The 6,767-nt window shown below is 39.8% G+C and overlaps 1 pseudogene; it reads right to left on the bottom strand.

Annotated features, from left to right (window-relative positions):
- Window positions 1-1,287: 1,287 nt before the first annotated feature.
- On the bottom strand, window positions 1,288-3,505 carry LOC102499215 (60S ribosomal protein L6 pseudogene; annotated as a pseudogene).
- Window positions 3,506-6,767: the final 3,262 nt, after the last annotated feature.

The raw sequence follows: 6,767 nt of genomic DNA, 5'->3' as shown, positions 1-6,767 counted from the left end.
TGAGAAGAATAACACACTTTTGGTGCTTTTTATTTCTTTGTGTGGATTTGAATTTCTTTTTTTTTTTTTTTTTTGACCAAATAGTATTTACTTAAATGCAAGATTGGTTCAAATTAGGAAATCCTTCAATATTTGAAAATTTACTAATACCACACATTAACAGATTTATGAGGAAAAAACATAATTACCTCCATAGGTGCTAAAACAACTTCCAGTGGAAACCAACATCCATACCTGAGAATAACACTTAAGGCAACAGAACGAATGAATACTTTCAATATGATAAAGCATATTTTAGTTAGTCATAAAACCAGCACCTTAAGTGAGAAAAACTAGTCATTTCCACTAAGATTAGGAACAAGGATGGCCGCCATCTATCTCCTATTAAACACTCACTGGAAGTATTAGTTAATGTAATTAGAAAAGATAAATCAAGTAGAGGTATACTCACTGCAAAGAAGTAAAATTTTCTGTATTTGGATGATATGATACTTAACTAGAAAACCCTAGAGAGAACCAAAGCTAAAATTGACTCATAAAAAAGGAATTTAAGAGCCAGCAGGTGCCATGGTGGTTAAGAACCCTGGACTCCCACATGGCAGTGGTTCGAGTCCTGGACCCAGTGGCTTGCTTTCTCACTCCCCCCCCCCTCCCTCCCTCCCTCCGTCCCTCTCTGGTTAAATTAAAATAAATTAATTAAATTAAATAGTTTTTTTTTAAAGGACTTTAGTAAGGTAGCAGGACATAAAATAGCACGGAGGGACTAGGTGACCGTGCAGTGCTAACCATGACACTGGGCAAGGCTGATCCACATAGGAAGGCTCCAGATCTGTGTCTACCAGGCACATGACGCCCGTGATCTCGGTCTGTCTGTAGCTGAGGGTGAACTACGGTCATCAAGACCTGCACTGATAAGTAGATTCAAGACTGTCGTTCTTGTGGTTCCAAGAGGTCTCTAGTCCAGAACTACTCACAAGCTTTTCGCTCCCAGGCAGCCGTGGCGCCGCCCCTTGGTTGCCTGCGGCACTTCCGGTTTCCCTCCGGACACTCGAATCCGGGCTGCCCCGCGCCCGCGGGCTCTACCACGGTAGGCCTCAGGCCCCGCTTCGGGAAGGGGCTGGACGCGGGCCAGGGAGGCGGAAGGGAGCAGAAGCAGCTCCCGGGCTCGGCCAGGGCGCCTGGGGCCAGGCTGGCCGCTGGGCGAGCTGGGGGGCAGACAGGCCGGCGGTGGGAGTCCCCTCGGCACAGCTCGCATGGATGTGACTTACTATGTGACATTTTCTGGTATCATTTTTCCTCTGCCTGAAAATTTAAGTGAACATTCATGTAATGCAGGTATGCTTGTGATAAATTCTCTTATCTTTAGTTTGTATAAAAGAATCTTCATTTCATCTTCACACGTGCACACACACACACATGCACATAACCATACATATAAAACTATATATATTATAAATATTATATATACTATATATAGCATACTACACATATTATATATAGTATAGTATAATATATATAGTATACTATAGTTTATAGTCTACTGTAATATATACAGTATATTATAGTATACTATACAACTATACTATCGTATAGTATATATATATATCGTGTAGTATTACTATACGATATATATAATATTACATATTATATATGCAATCTTCTCAGTATTTGAATGTGTTGCTTAATTGCCTTCCGGCTTGTATAGATTTTGGTGGGAGTCTACTGTAATTTTTGTTTTGAAACTGTGTGTATAAAGTGTCTTTTTATTTGGCTGCTTTTAGATTTTTTTTTACCCCTAATTTTCTGTAATTTATTTTTTGGTCAACCTTGGTGTGGTTTCCATTATGCTTATGCTGCTTGGGATTTGTTGAGATTCTCAGATCTGTAAGTTGACAGTTTTCATCAAATTTTGACCTTTATATTTTCAAAAAAATTTTTTTGTTACCCTCCCTGTCTTTTTTTGGAGCCCTAGGTGATTTAGATCACTGGAAATTTTCTCACACGTCAATGATACTCTGTTTATTTCATTCAGTCATTTTTCTTGCTATGCTTCATTTTGGATAGTTTCTCTTGCTATGTCTTCAGTTTATTGAGCATCTTTTAGATTTTCCAATCTAGTATATTTGCAAACTATTTCATGTATTGTAGTTTTCATTTCTAGAAGTTTCTTTGAAACTTGCTATATCTGCGATTTCTTGCTCATTTTCTACTTCGGCTGTCGGCTTCTATTTTCTTAAACATTGGAGCATGTTTATAATTATTTATTTATTAGGTTTTAGCCATAGGCCATGTGTGCTCACTGGAGAGAGACAGAGATAGAGACAGAGAGAGCGAGAGAGATGAGAAACCATCCTCCCACCCCTGCCCCCAGGAGATGGCCACACCACAATCCCTCCTCCTCTAGGGACTTTAGATTTCCATGCACACTTGCCCAATGTGATTTTCAAGCCACTGTGTCTGGGACTCAAATTGTGGTCTGCTATGTAGAAGTCCAGTGCCATAACCACTATGCTACTTGCTGGCCCTATAGTACTTATTTTAACACGCTTGTCTCATATTTGTATAATTTCTGTCATTTCTTGCTCTCTACTTATTTTTTATTTTTAAAATATGATCAGTTATTTAATTAGATTCTTGGCAAAAAATTTAAACACCAATTTGTGAGGATAAACTCCATTTGTCAGGGCAAACACGAATCACAAGTAGAGTGGAGCTGAGGAACAGCTTTGATTTTTGGTAAAATTTGCGAGTCCACATCTTTCTGATCAATTTTGCGTGGCTCTGAAATCTCGTATTTCTCCTTCTCTGTGTCGAAGATCTCACCTTCCTGGTGTCTGGGCTTCCGCAGTTTCTTTTCCTTGAAGTAAGCATTGGTAAAGTGCTTTGGGATTTTTACTTTGCTAATATCAATTTTCGTGGAGGTGGCAATGCCAAATTTCTGGTGTGTTCTACGCAGTGGAACTCGATTGAGAACCAGCGGTCCAGTCACAAGTAGCAAGCCACTGCTCAGCTGCTTCAAGAAAACCACTCTCTTGCCTCTGTGGTCCAGTGAGGATGATCAGAATGGTCCCAGGAGCGATGCTAGCTCGCAGCTTTCTCACAAGCTGACTGAAGGGTTTTTGCCGTGGCTCAACAGCTTTCGAGGCACATCTTCAGTAGGATAATACCTAGGCATTTTGCGCAGTTTAACCACCCGAGTACCACCATTCTTGTCTCCACCAACTGGTTTTGTGACAGTGGTAAGAACCTTCTCCTTTTTCTTTTCGATCCTGGATTTAGTGGCAGAGTACTTCCTCTTGTACATGATCTTTCTGGAATACATGGCATACTGGGAGTATCTGCCAATGCCCCCGGATAGGACCAGGTTTTGGCTGCAATGGGGCTTCCTCTTCTTGGACTTTTTAGCCTTGGGGTCACCCTTTTTAACCTTGCCACTGGCATCAGCCTTCTTGGCTTCAGGTTTCTTCTCCTTAGTATTCTGCTTTGTAGTTTTTTCACCTGCCATCTTGTACAGTGGGAAAGCACTTTCTTTTTATTGATTAATTTTTCTCCTGGATATGGGTCATATTTTCCTGTTTTGCTGTACCTCTGATAATTTTTGATTGAATGATGGACATTGTAGATTTTACATTGCAGGATTCTGGGTTTGGTTGTATTTCTTTAAATGTTTGGGGTTTATTCTAGTAAATTACTTGGAATCCATCTGATCCTTTCCAGGATTTTTTTTTAAGTAATTAAAGTTATTATTTTATTTAACTTTACTTTACTATTATTATTTTTTAACTTGACCAGAAGAAGAGAGAGAGACAGAGAGAGTTGTGAGTGAGAAAGCAAACTGCTAGGGTCTGAGACTCAGACCGCAGTCAACCCTATGAGAATCCAGTTTCTTTAACCACCACGCCACCTGCCGGCACTTTGAGGATTGTTTTCAAGACTGGTTAGGTTCAAATCTGCCTTTAGGGTTAATTTAGTTCCCTTACTAAGGTAAAACCCTTCTGGGGACTTACCTTATGACCTGTGTATTATGCAGTCATTCTATTCTGGTTGATGGAAGCACAAAGGATTCCTAGCCCTGTGTGAACCAGGAACTGTTCAGTCTACTGCTTCCCAGTGTTTCTTTCCCTGACCTGTGTAGTTTCTCTCATGTGTGCACAGTCTTGGAGTGCGCCCTCTCTCTGTACAGCTCTTTCTTCCACAGTACTTAGCCCTGAATGTCTACAGCTCTTAGTCTCTCTGAATGCCAATCTTTGTTTCCACCATTTGATGGGAATTCTGGGATTTATTTGGATGTGCCCTTTCTGTACCAAAATATGGGAATTGTCTCCAGGCAGTAAGCCATGGTAATTGTAGGACTCAGTTTCTTTTCCTTCCCCATTAGTCAATGTCTGAAAATAATTGTTTCATATATTTCTTTTTTTCTGGTTTTCTAGTTTTTCTAAGGAGGATAAGCCCAGTCTTGGATATTTCATGTGGTGGAAACATTATTTCTTAAAACATTTATTTTTATTATGGACAATCTCATGTAGTAGATACAATAATGTAATAGATCACCATGGACACATCGTCCAGACTCATTTATCAACTCATGCCCAAGCCTTTTAAATCTATGCACCCTCCTGCTTTTTATAGGGAAGAGTGTTTGAATCTATTCAGAGCAAATCTCATATATTTTATAATCTATTTCTACATACATTTAAAAAAAGACTCATTTAAAAAGCATACTCAGGTCTTCCTATGGCCTAGCAGTGAAGGGAGCTGGATGTCACATAGCTAACTATTCACTTCAAATCCTGGCGTGGCAGCTTGAGAAACACCCTGCATGTGTGTGCATGTACGTGTGGGATCCCAACAGGTAGAGAAATGAAGAACAAGAAACTGGTATGACCATAACCCACTGGGGTACATTTTCTTTTCTCTTTGTCTTCCTCTAGAGAGAACACGTGCCCTCTGGAAAAACAAAAACAAAAACAAGAACAAAACAAAACAAACCATGAGCTCACCAGCATTATCATGCCCATAAAGATGAATTATGGCTCTATAATACTATCAATTGCCTAGACAATGCAAAATTCCATATTTTCCCAGGGTCTAAGAGCGTGTGCTCAAACAAGATGCTTTAGGGAATGTCATACGGAAGCTTAAATCTCTCCCTCTACTTTTACACTGGTTTCTTCCCAAACTACCCTTCTATCGACAAATAATACCCAGGAGCTCCTACCCCTTCCTTTTCACAACTGCCAATACCCATTCCTTCCTCTGTCCTTTCCAGCCATATGGAAGAGCCTCCTCTTGTTCCCTCTAAACCTCAGGTTATGTCTGAGTCTGACAGATTAGTATGTTTAAAGATAAAGCGAGCATCTTAAAGCCCCTTATAGCTCTGACATGCTTATCACATGAAGGGGAAGTTATAGGCAGTTTTAGAAATAAAATGGACACTTGTGCTATCTCATGATTCTGAATGTGTGATGCAACTATAGCATTGCCTCTGAGAAACTGTGCTTTAATTCACCTGTAACCATGATATTGGGTTGTTGGGAAAGTCATGATGCCTTTTTGCATAGAAAAACAGAAAAATATGTCTCGATTTTCCTGATGACCTAATATTTAGCATAGTTTGAAATTTCTAATTGCTCAGAGGAAGTTGAGACATTTTTGTTTATCCAATCAGTCATGGGGTAGAAAGTCTGAATAACACTGATCAATATCAACAAGCTTCTATTTTCTAATATAATTAGCAAAAATATTCTTGTAAGGATGATTTCAGGGAAACAGAATGGGTTCCATGTTCTTCCCAGCCCATTTTCCACCCCTAAACATTCTCACTTGTTTTTGGATGCTTGAAATTGTCTACCCTGGAAAAAAGAACAAAGATAGAAGTGGTTTTTAAAAACAACTTTGTTAATATTTAATTCAGATACTATACCGTTTGCCCATACAATTCAGTGCTTTTTAGTATATTCACAGATGTGTGCAATCATGTTCACAATACATTTTAGAACAGGTTCATAATTTTAAAGAAAACCCCTTACCCATTAGCAGTCACTGGTCTTTTCCATTCAACTTCTTAGCCCTAGGCAAATGATAATCTACCTTCTGTTCATATAGATCGCCTTTCCTGGGCAGTTGCTACAAACTGGAATAATACAATATGTAGTCTTTGGTGACTGGAGAGAAAAGTGAATTAAATTCAGATTATTGAAGGAAAGACTGCCTACTCTCTCTTAAATTGGGTTTTAATAGAAGAAAGAGCAGACCCTTTTGGTGCTAGCTAGCTGGTGAGAACAGGGAAGTTAAGGTGACCAAAGAGCAGTGGTCCTCACTTCTCAGTTTTGGTTAGGACAGTCCTGGCTGTCAACACTAAATGTCAAGGCTTCAAGGTAATTCCGATGTTGGCATAAAGAGAGAGGGCCTTGCTCAAGCAGCCCTAGATATAGATGAAGGTAAGCCCAGGTTACTGTCTGTCACATTCATAAATACTGAAAATGAGACTTATAATTAGACCTCACTTAACTGACAGCTCACCTTGATTTCTCACTGAGCTGCTTACAGGACCGAAGTGCCTCTTTCCTCTACCGTGGCTTGTAATGCAAAGCGCTGGAACAATGTTGCACAGGCTATTTGCCTGATCAGGCCAGGTAACAGGGCACCAGGCTGTCATTCTCATCATGAGGAAATAGGTCTTTTGGTGTAATTTTCCTCCAGTAATTAGTCTCTCTGTGATTTTTAGACTTTGTGTCATGTTGTGAATGCAACGTGTTCGACAGCAT

This window comes from Tupaia chinensis, unplaced genomic scaffold (assembly GCF_000334495.1).
Source record: "Tupaia chinensis unplaced genomic scaffold, TupChi_1.0 Scaffold000012_1, whole genome shotgun sequence".
Lineage (NCBI taxonomy): Eukaryota > Metazoa > Chordata > Mammalia > Scandentia > Tupaiidae > Tupaia > Tupaia belangeri.
Note: the sequence above shows the minus strand (reverse complement) of the source record. Positions and strands in the feature narration are given on the sequence as shown.